The following is a 16155-nucleotide window of genomic DNA, read 5'->3' as shown; positions in this document are numbered from 1 at the left end:
ATCAGTGTGAGGTGATGCTCCTCCACCTTAATGAAGGAGCCGCCCCTGCCTTCGCCAATCGAAATACGCCCAACCTCATCCACCACCATTTGAGTGGTACACATTGTGCAGCTTGTAGTGTTAAAACCAGATTGGAAACCATTTGACAAAAGGAATATGAAGGCTGAACTCAACCCTAACTGCAACACAAACTCTCCTTTTTAGCAAATAGGAGTAATCACTCAAATTTTAAGTTGCATCAATGTATTTATTTGTTTTCAAGTTTCAAGATTTATTGCAATATTGCGGAGCACACCTGTCAGGATATGAACCTGTGAGGTTCATATCCTGGTGGTCCAAGAGGTCAAACAAAGATTCCTGGAGGTAATAAATTAACTCACTGAGGAATCAGACCCACGACATCAATGTACCTCAAATAATAGAACTTGGAACATTGTCAAGAATCAGGTGCAAGGGCAGGCACAGAGATGGAGCACAATATGGTGAAAAAAGGATAATTTTTAAATCAGTATGCAATTCTTTTGTAACACAATGAAGGTTGAAGATCCTCTGAACGCCCACAACAACCACTAATGTGTCTGTTGAACTCGAGTCTTCATGCTACAGGAACCACCAGTGACGACCACCAACGGGAGTTCTGCACTAAGTGCTACAACTTTGACAAGCTGCCTTGACTGCTAATGCAAAATTCCAGTAATGACCGTCCGCAACAACCAAACGGATATTCGCGCTAAGCAATGACCATCCATACACCAGGCCTGCTTTCACACTACAGAGATGATGCTTTCCCTGCTCCTCTCAGCATCCTAAACCGCAAAGATTTTGAGAGGCTAACCTTTTCAGCAGGACTTATCTAGTACTATACCAATCCCACACTCCATCATGGTTGATCTGAACTTGGGTCTTTTCCCCTCTCTAGCACTACCAGATGACCGAGAATGGCGCTTTGTGCTTTTAAGCACTATATCGACCTAAAGCTTTGAATTTGCATATCTCCAGTTCCACTGATCCAGATTTTTCTCAATACAAATTGATATTTACTATATAAATTACTGCAATTTATATACAAGTATCTGCAGTCTCGGTGAGGAGTCATACTCAGGTGAATGCTGGGGTTTTTCCAATGTTGTTATTAGCTCTGAAGAGTCACCAGAGGCTTGAGAATGCTTCAGATAGTTTTGGAGCAATCCGGACAAATGACTCACTTTTAGAAAGCACGCTATCCAAATAGATAAAAATGGAGACGCAGGGTATCGTTTTTCACATTGATATAACTACGTTTCAAGCCCGCATCAGAGTACATGAGGGGTAAAGGTAAGGCAATTTAAGGACTTGAACTCTGGAAATACTTATTTTGTATGAAGTACACTATTGCAAGTTCTAGAATGATTAAAAACGCACATGGTAGTGGCATAGTTTACTTTTTCATTCACCCGAGCCTTGATTTTCACTAAAGCTTCCCATGTCTTTTGGTCACACATTTTGGTTAAGTGGGGAAGCCGGAACAGGTCCCAGGAATTCTGTTTTACCATTTGCAGTTCAGACCCTGGGTCCTTGTGACTACCTTGCTCATCCAGTGAAAATTGGAAAGAACCCATTATGCCTTACCATTTTCAAAAGTCACCAGCCGCCACTGATCAAACAGCAATGCCAGAAGTGGCATCTTCTATGGAAATTTGCAGTAATCACTTGATATATTCCCAAAGATAACTCAGCAAGGGGGAGGCTCTAATCCATTTGTCATTTTCGACCTCCTGTGTTTGTAGTTGAGAGGGTGGTCAATGCATACTTTGTATGTATTTTACCATTACGGCGTATAGCAGCGCTTAGGCTTGTTATGTTAATATACCCTGAGCAGCCTCTTAAGAAACTTCCTGAATATTTCTTCTCTGAACACGCCTATTCGAAATCATAACTAATTTGACTATTAATGACAGCGCACTACTGTTCTAACTACTCCTGACGTCCGAATCTATTTGCATTTTCACTATGCCTCTATAATCATAAAAGCCCCCAGATCTTAGGAGCTTTTTTGACCTATGCAAACTCTCTCCCTCCCAAGTTTCCACTCTACCTCACCTGAATCTTTCTCTGAAAAACTTGCTAATAAGATCAGTTTTACCTGTAGGGACACCCAATCTTCATATATTCACTTCTTCAAAATGGATATGAAAATATTGCTTCGCACAAACCTGCATAAAAATCTCCCAACTAACAGGACCATCTCAGATCTCAAGCATCATTGACCACTTGAAGGCCTAACATTCAGACCACTACCCTTTTAAAACTGTAAAAAGCATGTAACATAGGCCTGCCCAATCAATGTATTGATCCAAGTTCCATAACAAAGTCAGGCACTTAAGAAAAATATACACAACTGTAATCCGCACATATCAATTGGTGATAGATGAATCTAGTGAGCAAATCGCTCCTCTCAGTTTCACGGAGGGCTTGTTTTGCATATAGTGCTGGGCGCACCGTCTGGGTATACCATTACTTTACCTCCAAACATATCGATGTCATGAAATTGACAGCTTCCCTTATCCTAATCCATTTCATAAACATAATCCTAACCCAAACCACCTAACATCTAACCCAAGCCCGGCATCTAGCCTAGGCTATAACTCAACTTTTTACCCTAACCCCAACTCTATTCCTAGCTTCGCTTTTAAACGCAACACAAACACCAAACTCTAACATTGACCACTTAAAAAATCAAACTCCTAACAGTAAACCATACACCTATATTGTCAACCCCAACACAAACATCCTTGTCCCTCGACCCTGTTAAAAGCCATGATAGAGGAGGCTAATCCTGTAATAAATTCTATTATTAATTCATCGCTTCAGTCCGGTGAGATTCCATCACAATGGAAGGTCGCAGCAGTGAGACCACTTCAGAAGAAGACACTGCAGGACCCCACGACTCTATCCAATTTACGTCCCATCTCGCTCCTGCCCGCCCTCTGTAAACTGGAGGAAATCGGTGTGAATAAGCAGCTTACGGCATTCTTAGAAGAGAATAACATTCTTCATATTAATCAAGCAGGCTTTAGAGCCCATCATTCGACGGTGTCTGCCCTGCTATTCACAACAGAGACCATAAGAGCTGCTTTGGATCAGGGTAAGAAGGCAGTCCTGATCCTTTTAGATCTATCCGCAGCGTTCGATACGGTGTCACATGCTATCCTCTTAGATCGCCTGACCAGTGCAGGCATAGCAGGCACCGTATTAGAATGGCTCAAAAACTTCTTGACACCTAGGCGTCAGGTGACTACATTGGGACAGTTTTGCTCAGAGGAAAAGGTATTGAAGACAGGAGTTCCTCAGGGCTCAAGTTTGAGCCCTACACTTTTTAATCTGTATATGGCCCCTCTGATCAAATTAATCTCTTCATTTGACATCAGCAGGATAGTCTACGCGGATGATACGCAGCTAGTCCTAGTCCTGGATAAGGACATGGCCAATGCGGAACAAACTTTGAAAGACTGCCTAGCTGTGACTTTCACGTGGATGGCAAATAACCATATTAAGTGCAACTCCGCCAAAACGGAAATCTTGCCTTTTGGTCTAAACAACTCCTTTCTTCCGCATAAGTGGTGGCCAGAGGATGCGGAAGCCCCGCCAAACACAATCAATGCAGTAAGAAATCTAGGGATCAAATTTGATGATACCCTATCATTTAAACAGCAAGCAAGAGAGGTAGCTGGCGCATGTTTCCAAATCATGAAGGGGCTTAGGAAATTCTTACAGCCAGACGCACGGTCGCTGTCGCACTAATCACTTCTAGATTAGACTATTGCAATAGCCTGTATGCAGGGTCAAATAAATCGGCCCTGCACAGACTGCAGATGGTCCAGAATGCGGCCGCTAGGCTGGTACTTAGATGGCCGACAAAGTCTTCGGCCTCTGCTGCATTGGATACCCTTCACTGGCTCCCGATACATAAACGCATCCTGATTAAGGTCCTTACCATCACCCACAGGACTTTCATATGCAGGGCCCGTTGTATCTCTGCAGAAGTTTTGCGCGATATCACCCCGCCCGTAATCTTATATCTGCTACAGCCAACTTGCTCATTGTTCCTAAATTTAGATTGGTGACAAAGGGAGGTAAATCCCTGGCAGTGATTGTGTGGTATCCTCATGTTATATGTATGTTCTTGTATCCAGCTGCTCAGCCCAGTGTGTGTATTCTTATTGGAATCCTAGTGTGGGTGGAATGTTGGATGCATCAGAGCTACAGTTAAGGATGGGCTGAGCGGCCAGTAGGCTGCTCCTGATGGGGCTGTCATCTTGACCATGACTTCTGCTAATAAACATCAACTACAAGTACCTGAATTGGTCTACGGTGTCTACTTATCTACACCTGTACCTGTGGGACTTACCCACTACATTTTGGCGACGATGGATCAACGAATCTACAACTTTAATGGATGAAAAACACCTAGAGACTAACAAGTAAGCTAATTATAACTGTCAAGCAACGATTTACCTTCTTGAAAGATAAAGCACCAACTTAAAACGCAACTAAATGAAAAGAAATGATGATTAAGCTGATTAAGAAGCACACACCTCAATGTCAAAGATTCTTTTCTAGTAACCAGACCAACTGCTACCTGCCTGCCCCATCAGAGTCCATCACAACGGACAGCCCTAATGCAGGTGAGCTGTGTCTGTATGTTTTCTTCAAGGATATTCAAGTAACATGCTGCATGTGTAACAGAAAAAGATTTTCAAGCCTCAAACAAAGCAAAGTTAAAAACGAAATCTGTCTATTTTTAAAGAAAACAATGAAATCCATTTTGACTTTGTGCATCTTTGCCCACCGGAGTGGAGCTAAATTGTGCTTTAAGTAAGAGGCAGTTTCAAGGACTCTAAATCTCAGAGCAAACTGTCAAGATTTTAGAGCATGCTCGAGATTTTCAACAGCTTCCTGGTTGTCTTTGCATGACAAATGCTTATGTCTATACTGTAACTTTCTTTCTCTATTGTCATGCAGTGAAATTAAAACTGGCAAGTATTTGAAGCGAGTGAAGTTTGGCAGTGATGATACCGTCATGTCTATGGCGAAATTAAGGTAATTCCTGCCAAATCACTAGTGATGTGCTATTTTCCTAAGCAGCCAAATTTTTCATCAACACTTGTATTTTCCTGTACGGAGAGGTGTGTAATTTGTGTCTTTAGGAGCACTTTATTTCCTTTTCTTCGATTATTTCCAAGCGACGCCATCGCATCGTTTATATTTAAAAAGAACTTGCTCGCGCTACTCACTGTCTCATGAAGCTTCGCGTGGAGGCAAGGTATGCTTCTTGTGACGTCCTCTCCGTCTTGCTGCTGCATGATGACGCTGGCAAGCAGCAACGAACCTAGAGCCATCCGGCTCGACGCAAGTAACGTGCCGCCATCTTCTGATTTGATGCTTCAACCTCTATGACTAATGTGGTGACTGTCAACTTGAGGTAATGGTTTCGTTTGGCTTTCTGACTTATTTCATCAAGACTGTTTTTTTCAAACATCACTACGTTCGTGCTCATTTACAGCGTGAGGTCAAGGTTTTCTATGATATTCTGAATTACTTTATGGATGTCTGTTTTTGTTTTCATCTCTGTTTCAAACGTCCTGCTTGCATATCGTATTTGCCTGCATCGTTCCGGTGACAGGCACACCTTTGACCTTTAAGTTATGGCGCTTTTATTCCAACTAAACTTTCCTGTCTCCAGCTGTACTCGGTGGTAGGCACATCCTTTGTCTTAAAGGAATTGTTGTTTTGTATTTTTAAAGGAAACCTGCCTGTCTGCTTCTTTCCAGGCACACCTTTGATTTTAACGAAAAGGAGTATTATTTCTACGAGTCTTGCCTGTCTGCAGGTTTACTCGGTGACAGGCACACCCTTGATTTTAAGAAATTGGCGTTATGATTTAATTAAACCTGCCTGTCTTCCTCTTTCCGGTGACAGGCACACCTTTGTCAGTTAATGATTTTGTTTATATTTTAGTAAATATGTACAGTGAAATGTTTTATTTCACCTATAAATGTATTGTTCTCTGCTTATGTTTTGCTGCAGAAATGTTAACTTAAAGTTGTGGTTAACATTGGGGTGGGTACATAGTCCCATTTCCTTTTGTAACATGTTGGGGGGGGGGTTTAAGTCCCATCACCCTATTTTTATAGTATTTATCCCTGCTTGTGGGATGGGGGTGGGTTTAAGTCCCATGACCCATGTTCTTGCTCTGCATTATGGTGTGGGTTTGAGTCCCATGACCTTTTCATGTAGTTAAGTTATCCCTGTTTTGTCAAGGGATGGGTGTGGGTTCCAAGTCCCATGGTCCCTTCTTTACGCGTTACTTTTAGGTATGGGTTTCAGTCCCATTACTTCTTCTTTTTATTAGGTTATCCCTGTTTTGTCTTGGGATGGGTGTGGGTTCCGAGTCCCATTTTCCCTAATTATCGCCTTTCTTTTTGGTGTGGGTTATAGTCCCATTACCTCATGAAGTTTGTAAAACCTGCCCTGCGATTTTATCTTTTTAGTGAGGAGGTTTAGTTTGTTGTGGCTTTTGGGTTTTAGTCGCAAACAGTTTTGCACGTTGGTCTTAATCGTTGGTCTTAATCCAACAGTGTTTCCTTACTAGAGGTGTGGCGTATTTAGTTACTTTTTTCCACATTTTTCTAATGCTAGTTCTTTCTTTGATTTGTTTGGGGTTTTGTTGTCCCCTCAAGGTTACTAATTGTTGTGAGCTTTTGTGAGCCAGTAATGTATGCCTTTCTGATTTCGATTTTGTTTATTATTGAAGGAGGAGGATGGTGTCAGTGTATTTATTTCTTTTCGCTTTCTTCCTTCTTTAATAATTTGGTTTTCTGTTTTCCCTCTCGTGATGCTTTTCCTTATTCATCCCTGGGTTACAGATTTCCTGAAAGTTGTATATTTTTCTTGCGCTTAGTTTTTCTTTGCTTAGTCTTCTGTTCTTTTGTTTTCAATTATTAAAGGGAGAGGATAATGTGGTATCCTCATGTTATATGTATGTTCTTGTATCCAGCTGCTCAGCCCAGTGTGTGTATTCTTATTGGAATCCTAGTGTGGGTGGAATGTTGGATGCATCAGAGCTACAGTTAAGGATGGGCTGAGCGGCCAGTAGGCTGCTCCTGATGGGGCTGTTATCTTGACCATGACTTCTGCTAATAAACATCAACTACAAGTACCTGAATTGGTCTACGGTGTCTACTTATTTACACCTGTACCTGTGGGACTTACCCACTACAGATTGGTGCTAGGGCATGGAATAAATGACCCCACCAGCTACACGAGATCACACTCGAACAAGGTTTCAGGAAGGTGCTGAAAACCTGGATATATGACTTGTCGGACTTATCATGTAAAGCACTGATGTGAACCGCTCCAACTCTGGGGACAGTATAGCTGTTACATCTTCAGCTGGTTTGAGTCAAAGCGCCAAGATGCTCCTTGGAGCGACATTGCGCTATATAAATATCGCATCACATCTCCACTGCTAACTTGAACTCCCACCGATAGTACAGACCCTATTAGGGATTCAAACTTTATATATGGCACTGATCTAAAAGATATCCCAAACTTACAGGCATACTATGAACCACCAGAGTTTCACAAACAGCTGCTCAAAAGATCAAATTCAATCAAACTAGTTGATAATATTCATGCCCATACCACTGAGCATATTCCAACACTCTATGCTTAAATCCTAACCCCAATCCCTAAACCTAATTGTAACGGGTGCTTCGCAATCCTGAAATCTTCCCACCTGTTATCACTCATCCTAAACTTACAACAAAAATCAATTATAATAATCACATAGGCGAAACCTAATGCATTTACCAATGCTTATTTTTGTGTGAAGTGGACCCTGAGTGTTTGACCCGCCCATTTCCACGGGCCTAAGCTCATAGATGTGGGCACTAATGGTGTAAAGAATAGGGTGTGGATTCTCGTTTCTCAACCAATCCCTCACGACTTATAGCAATGCTTAGGCCCGTTATGTTAATATACCCTACACAGCCTGTTAAGAAACTTCCTGAATACTTCTTCTCTGATCTCTCCTAATCGAATTCATAACTAATTTGACTATGCATGATTGCACGCTACAATTCCCACTACTCCTCACTGCATCATCTATATTCATTTTCACTATGCCTTTAGAATTTTAAAAGCCTGCCCAATCAATGTATTTATCCATAACAAAGTCAGGCACTTAAGAAAATATACTTAATTAAGAGTTTTGTATAGCGCTGGCCAGACCCGAAGGTATCGGAGCGCTTTACAACATTAGCAGCGGAAAGATTACATAGTATAGCAGAAGTATAAGTGTTGATTCATGACAAGTCGAAAGTAATGGCACGTTTTAGAAAAATTGGTAGCATAGGAATCACAATACTATAACAATGGTATTTCATGACAAGTCAAAAGTCATGAACGGCAACATAACTGTAAACCGCACATATCAATTTGTGATAGATGACCCTTTTGAGGAAATGGCTCATCTCATTTCATGGAGGGGTTGTTTTGCATCTAGCGCCGGGAGGCCCGTCTGGGTATACAAATACAACTGAATTGAATTGAATGCAGCAAAAAGTGTACATAATCATACAATACCTATTCCAATTGTTAGAAGAATGCATGTTATGACAATATTAGAAATATTAAGAGTTAATTAGTCTGCAGACGATGCGTTGCAACAATGCACTACGTTATATTCATTCAAGTCTTTATTTGTATGATTATTAACAATCATTACAAAATTCTCTGATTTCACTTACTAAAAATATTGGAAAAGAACAAATAAAATGAACATACATGTTAAAACATACATATTAAAATATTGGTATCAAAACATATAAATCGGAGCATACATATCCTGACATACACCCGACTGAAAAAGTAGGTGGGCCCCCCAAATGCATATAGTGATTGAAATGCTATTGAATGTTGCTATGGCTTACGACATTTCAAATTACTGTATCTTCCAGTCGATCTTGCCTTTTTAATGTGAATTGGATCTCAATTCAATTAAAAATAGGCATATTAGTGATGCCCGGGTCTCAGGACCTCACTGGAGCGATGTTGGGGTCCCCAAGGGAGCATAGAGTGTGTAGACTGCTGTTTTGACTGATACAATTAAAGTTGACACTCCTGTATAGTTCTTCTTTACACGGTCTAGTATTCCAGCACCGGACCAGTGTACCAGCCATTCCCTCAAGGGCTGGGCCTGGCCTTTACACCCACCCCACACCCATCCAGTACAGGCATCACTGGACAGGCAGTAGCAGCTCCTGGAGGGAGTGCTGCGGAGCGGGGTTTGACCGTATGCCGAAGTTTACTACCCCCCACCCTGCCCCTCCCCTGCCCCACCTCACAGCCCCGCAGCACTCCCTCCTGGAGCCGCTACTGCGGTCAGGTGACCCTACCAATTAAAGGGCCCGAGCCAACGTGCTCAGACCACTTTAGTAACCATACACACCATGTCTGTGCCCCTTATTTATTAGCATGTGAGTCTAGAGCCCACAACCATTACAGGCATGAGGAGAGTCGCATTTTCCCTAGTGGCAAGCTGTCACCACCCCAAAGGAAAGGATATCCTTGTCTTCCACGGCGATCCTGAGTTGCAACTGGAATAGCTTGTCCAGGAGAATAAAGGTACGGCTACAATATGCTGAAGAGCTCATTAATCTTGAACCTCTGGGAGGAATGTACATGCTTTTAACCCTTTTGGTGCTTGCGTCGGCCAATGGCCGATGCAAGCACTACCACCCTGGTGCTGCGCACGTCCATTGACCATCACCAGGGAGGGCAGTTATTAAAGGTCCTGTGCATCGCACCAGAGTTAAAAACAAGCATTTACAATGCAACGGTTTCGCCTTTGAAAAAGTTAGAGCTATTGGCATTGTAAATGACACATTTTTTATCTATGTGTTGGTTTTGAAAACAGATAAAAAAATGGCATTGTCATTTACATTGCCAATAGCTTAATCTCTCGCAAATGTGAGACCTATTGTACCCTACGGACGAGCTCAGAAGACAGCAATTACTATCACACACACACACCCAGAGCCACACACACACACCCAGAGCCACACACACACACACACACCCACCCAGAGCCACACACACACACACACCCACCCAGAGCCACACACACCCACCCAGAGCCACACACACCCACCCAGAGGCACACACACCCACCCAGAGGCACACACACCCACCCAGAGCCACACACACCCACCCAGAGCCACACACACCCACCCAGAGCCACACACCTGTCTGGCTACGGCCAAAGGAGATATGCAATCTGACACATCAATCAGTTCTAGGACCCCACAATTTATCAACTACTTAAGTTCCTTGGAAACGTCCTCCCTCACCATAAAATGAATACTCCGTACGTTGTGAACTATGAGCTTTGCATCAGTTACCAAGATAATCTTGTGCTTGAATCCTTTAAAATGTCCTAGCTTACAACGGAAAACATTTAGAAACTTTGTAGTCAACGCATTACTCATTTGTATCCCTTCATCAATCACCAGGACTTGTTACGTTAAAAATATTTGTACCGGGCACGTTCACCAACGGTTTCATGGCGCTCTTGACATAACGGCAGCTGGGGTGGAGGAGTTACTCAAGTGTTGACTGAAACAGGAAGGTCTTCAACAGTCTTGTTCCTGGCTGGTTGGATCAAGCATGATGTGTAAATTACATTGGTCAAACGAACCGAGCGCAGGTGATCCATGCTTAGCAACATAAAATTTGCCTCTAGCCTGTCTAGTCCTAAAATCTAAAGGTTAACCACCTAAACCCTATGATGTCAATCCTGCCCCAGCTATATACTTCTGGGTTCATGCCTGACTTCAATAGTTTTTCACCCACTTTCTTTACAAAATAGTCCCTCCCAAGTTCTTTATTGATGTTTGGACAATAATACAGCACGACTCCTGCCGATAGATAACCGGACAGACATCTTGGAATGGCATATAATTCAGAATTACTGTGGTCAATGTCGGGAAAGAAACAAAAAAAACAGAACTGGATATTTTCTCTTTAGAATGGAGCCAGATTCGGAAAAAAATGATCTGAGATCAAATATGAAAACATCAATTAAAATGTTTTAAATATGTAACATAATTTAAAATATTAGGGAAACATCTTTTACTATTACCGACTCCAGTGTAGACGATAAAATGTTATTCAGAATGACTAAAGAGAGATACGAATGAAAAAAAAAAGACTACTTCTACCCATTTGCAGCAAGTCTTCTGCCGGTATACAACCATTACAGCAGATCCCCCGCCAGGCCTAGCACAACACCGTCTTAGGTCAGGAGAAGGCCAGACTCCAGAAACTAGAGCAAGGCCTAGAAATCCAGTACATCGCCCACTGAGATGGCAGCGGGAGATGCACGCCAAGCTGGGTTGCTATAGATCTGCGCACAGGCGCGACAACCCAGAAGCCGGCCACAGAGGCACGAAAAACGAGGCACAAGCAGGGAACAGCAGAAACAGCAGCCCCACTCACCGGCTTCTCCTGCTGTTGCGGTTCCGGCAGGATGCGGGGCCCTCCTCAGCGCATGGAGGTCCCGTGGCTGGACAGGCGGGCAGCTCCTTTCTCCTGGGCGGCGGGGTTCTCCTCCTCGCAACGGAGCCCCGCCTGTACCATCCGCCGCCTCTCTTCTTCCGGGTGAGTGCACCGGGGCGCAGAGTAGGCTCCTGCCTGCCCCGGTGCCCAATGCAGCCGCGATTCTTCCGGGGAAGGCGGGGTAGGCTCCCGCCCTCCTACTTCCGGTTCTGGGTGTCCCGGAGGCCCGCCCCCGGCCTGCCTGACTTCATGGTCGGGCGCCGGCAGGGACGATTTCATGGGCAATTAATTTTTGGCTTTTGGCTGACGTAGCCAAAAGCCAAAAATTCTCGGGAACGCCCCCGAATCTGGTCCGGCCATGACGGACGCCTCTCTGTTCCAATGGCTAGCCTCCATTTATGGAGCTAGCCAATGGAACAGAGGGTGGATTCCCGAGCAACATACTGTACTCAGATTTCTCCTGCGCAAAAGCTGCTTGCGCAGCTTTTTTGCAGTCGAAACCTAAAAAGAGAGAAGCAGCCTCTCCTCCTCATACAGAGATCAATCATTTCCTGCAGGCATGTGTCAGCAGTATAGATAGGATTGCAGGATACCACAAAGGGCGCTCAACTCTGAGATGCCCTAGCATTTGAGGAGCCTTTTAGACCACCTGACGAGAAAATAAAGAGACTAATATCTTAGCTGAATCATATAAGTCAGACAGTCAACTGGGATATCCTAGGTATACACTTGAAATCGTTTGGGCACAAGACAGTGCATTTCACTGCACCAGGGGAGTGGAATTCCTATAGCCTAACGCCCAGGTCATTGTTTGGGGTAAAGGACATCAAGTTTTTATGCGCATTTTGTAGTTGGGACAAATAGAACCAACCGTGTGAAGCACAAACCCTTTGGCTGCCAGTTCACGGTACCACATTATGGATCAGAGAAGGGCATTGTCTGCAATTGAGGTAATGTTTGTGTTCATGTTGTTCGAACTTCATTCATTAATGCAAAGCCTTTATTATTACGGTGAGCGTTCAAATAAAATATTGTGTGCTTGGACTGCACTACAGACAGCGGTTCCAGTATAAACATGTGAACACAAGTTTTCAAAGATTAGCAGTATGAGGCTATGTATAATGCTACTGAATGCTCAGATGCAAATATTTACAAATGCTCAAAAGCAAGAATATTTGCTTTCAAAATAAAATGTTCACAAAAAAAATGCAACTACTGTAACACGTTAGGTACCATTTCCTTGCAGCATCGTTTATAAAATGTGTTGATGCATGAGAGTATTTCTAAAAAATATTCCTATCACGGGTAGGGTTGGTGGGCGGGGGGGGAGCAAAGCCAGCAGGTCTGAAACTGGTGGTCAGCCCTTTGGTTTTCTCAATGTGTGTCTTGTTTTGCCATGGTTTTTATAACACCTTATTGGCGCGGGAACTGCCTGGCCCCCACCAATATAACAAGCATTGACAAAATAAAATGTTGATCTCAAAAAGCACACAATGCCACATTAGTTCCTGGCACTGAACAAAACTTTGGGTGCCAATATGCTCCTTGTGAAAGAGCAGACTAATGTCACTCATAGTGAAGCCAGCTGATGGGCAGAGAGAGAATTTTAATAAACACAAAATGTCTTGGTTAACACCAGACCTAATTAGGGGCCTAATTATTAAAGAAATCTCAAAATTGCACAACCGGGACGGGCCTTGCATTAGTGAAGACTTATGGGTTTCAAAAATGTAAAAGAATTTACATAAGTAGGTCAAGAAATCTTAGTTTTAGAAAATATTTGTGAACTGCATTTAAGCACAAGCAAACATGCAAGTGTAGATTTGCTCATGAGAAAATCTGTTGAGCGCTTGCAAGTTCACTTTCCCTCCTTCCACTTTTTACCCCAACCCTGGAAGAAGTATTACTTGCGTCATTGTCAGGAGTAAATGTCCAGCCTCTCTCAGTATGGTAAAAGATTAGAGAAGAGTTGGTGAAACCCCATAAAACATGCAAGTTATTGGGTGTGCACAGGCTCTGCTTACTACTACCTTCAGCCCAGTATGTAGATATGCAGAAAGGTGGTAAATAAGGGAATTGCTAGTATTTAACCCCTACTATGGTATGATCCCTAGCATAATCAGAGATGCGATATCAGCTCTCATAAAATGAGATTGCCACCTGGCATGAAAGGGACAAGTGGATTTTGTTGCACGGCAAGTTGATTTATGAAGCAACCTGCCCCATGGACAAGTTGCTTCCGACAAAAACACCCAAACAGTGGCATGGAAACAGTGCCATGGGCCCTCATAAGTATACAAAATGGCACATAGTCCCATGTTGTGCACTACAAAAAAAACCTTAATTAGAGTGCATAGATGCCCTCTTACAGTTCTAGAGCACCACTGATAAATACATGCCCCTATTCAATCACATCCTCAAACTATCTAATGGCTCATCCAAAAACATTAAATGCGCCATGGAATTGCGCTGTGATGTCGACGGCGTTTCGATCCCCTTGAGTCGGGATCGTCATCAGGACAGGGTTGTCGAGTTACGAGCAGTGTTGTACACGCAAGAGTCCATGAGCTGCTTGGATTCACCGCCAGCCGCCCGGATTGCCTGAGCCCTGACCGCCGCCTAGATTTACTCAGGTGCAGCCACGCTATTACTGCCCTTGGCGACGCCATACTAATGCAGACGCCACACCCGCTGTCTCCGCCAGGGTATCCAGAAACCACGCATATGGTCTTGCGTGTACAACACTGCTCGCATTTAACGTTTTTGGCTCCTGTAAAATTGTTTGTTCCATGTTTTAAGTGACATACTTAATCCTGCGGAGCCATCGCTGTATAATTTCTTTGTCACTTTGTGCCGTTCACGCTGTACACGTTCAGCACTTGCATCTTCACCTTTCACCAATTGTATATATCACCATTCACCAAGTGCCCTCGGGTTGTCACATAATTCTATCTGTACAGTGCTGTTCTAACTGTATTTCCATGTGAAACACCCTCCTTCGAAATTGGTGAACAACAAGCTTTTAAAACCATATGAGCCTCCTTGTTTCTTGTTCATGTAATGCCGAATGCATACATCACTTAACTGCCTTTAACTGATACCTGTTGGGAATTGTTTTTCTTTCTTCTTGAATTCGAGACATAGCTAGAGCGGCCTTATTATAACGTCACTTAATGTAATGTTTCACTGTGCGGGGACCTTCTTTGTGGAACTTGTTTGCGGATGTGATGACAGCTATAGTATATTTATTTATATATGTCTTAGACAAAACCAATAAACTACGTTTTAAAAAATTAATTAAAAAAACAGATCTAAAAGCCTGGTGACTGAAATAATGTACTTAGGCCTAACTAATGTGCTTGTCCCAAAAGTGTTTGAGAGTAGTCAAATAATGCATTTTACAGAGCCGCCCTTTTCTTCCTTGGCACATGAGCACCTTCAAATTGTGATGTCTGCTGTACAAAAAAAGTACTTGTTTCATAGACTAAACTTTTGGTCCATGTATTATGGAATCTAGCCCACAACGGGTACACACGACCCTTGGCATGCCTCTTATTTCACTAATAGCATTGTCATCAGGGTGAGGGCAAGAAGGTTTCTCTGTCCATACTCAAAAAATAATTTTTAATAAATATATTGCTAAAGCATGATGCGACAGTGCGGTGTCATTTTCAGACCTTTCCATTGAAATGGCCACAAGCTTTCGCAGTGACATGCAGGCATACCGATAAATGTAAATAGCGTTCATACTATGACATGTGGTAATTGAGTTTCAGCAAATATCTATTCTTTGTACAGCTCCACGTAAAGTATTCCGATTTGTTTTGACCCTAACAAAATCGTTTCCATCTCAATTCAAAATTACAAATAATTGTTTGCTTACCTACTGAAATAGTGTACAGTTCATTTACAAGCTATTTAAATGTGTTCGCAGCACGACTGTCAGATAGTTCGCTTTTACAAAACCCTCTAACTCTGCATTCAAAGAAAGAAAAGTAAACAATCTCATGGATAAAAATAAGCAGGAATTTTAATAAGACATACGTTGACATCTGACCTTTGTCTTTGAATGCACAGCAAATGAGAAGATAAAAACTAAAAGACACCTTTATTTCTCATTAGTTTTCTGAATGAACAGAACACCTGTTCTTTGTCAACCGGACCTCTTCCACCAGGCAGGCCTTAAAAACAGTACTCCTTGGGAAAATCTGACTCGCCATAGCCGCGGATCAATAGATTTCTCACGGGGTGTTACTGCAGGGTCAACTGCTTGGCAAACTTCTTTCACAAAAATAAGTAGGCCGTACCAGCATTTTGGAGGCGAGCACTTTCACTCTTAACACTACCTGCCGGGATTTAAGATTACTAAACAAAGTGATGCTGGCTAAAAATTAAAGATTGGGTGACAAATCCAATCAAGAAGAATTCTTGCTAACTATGAAAGAGCACATCTAAGTTGGACTTTAGAGAACATGATCTCGATACCCTGCCTGTCATCACATCATGGCAATTTAGCTGGAGAGGACTGCTGTCATCACCTTACAATATATGGTGCAG

The 16155-nt window shown here is 42.7% G+C and overlaps 1 protein-coding gene across 1 annotated transcript in view; it reads right to left on the bottom strand.

Moving 5' to 3' along the window:
- LOC147747122 (voltage-gated potassium channel KCNC3-like) overlaps positions 1-16155 on the bottom strand; it is a 136204-nt gene that overhangs the window by 5897 nt on the left and 114152 nt on the right. The window lies entirely within an intron of this gene.

The sequence above is a fragment of the Lissotriton vulgaris genome, chromosome 1_1, assembly GCF_964263255.1.
Source record: "Lissotriton vulgaris chromosome 1_1, aLisVul1.2, whole genome shotgun sequence".
NCBI lineage: Eukaryota > Metazoa > Chordata > Amphibia > Caudata > Salamandridae > Lissotriton > Lissotriton vulgaris.
The sequence above is the reverse complement of the archived record's forward strand: the minus strand, read 5'-3'. Positions and strand labels throughout refer to the sequence as shown.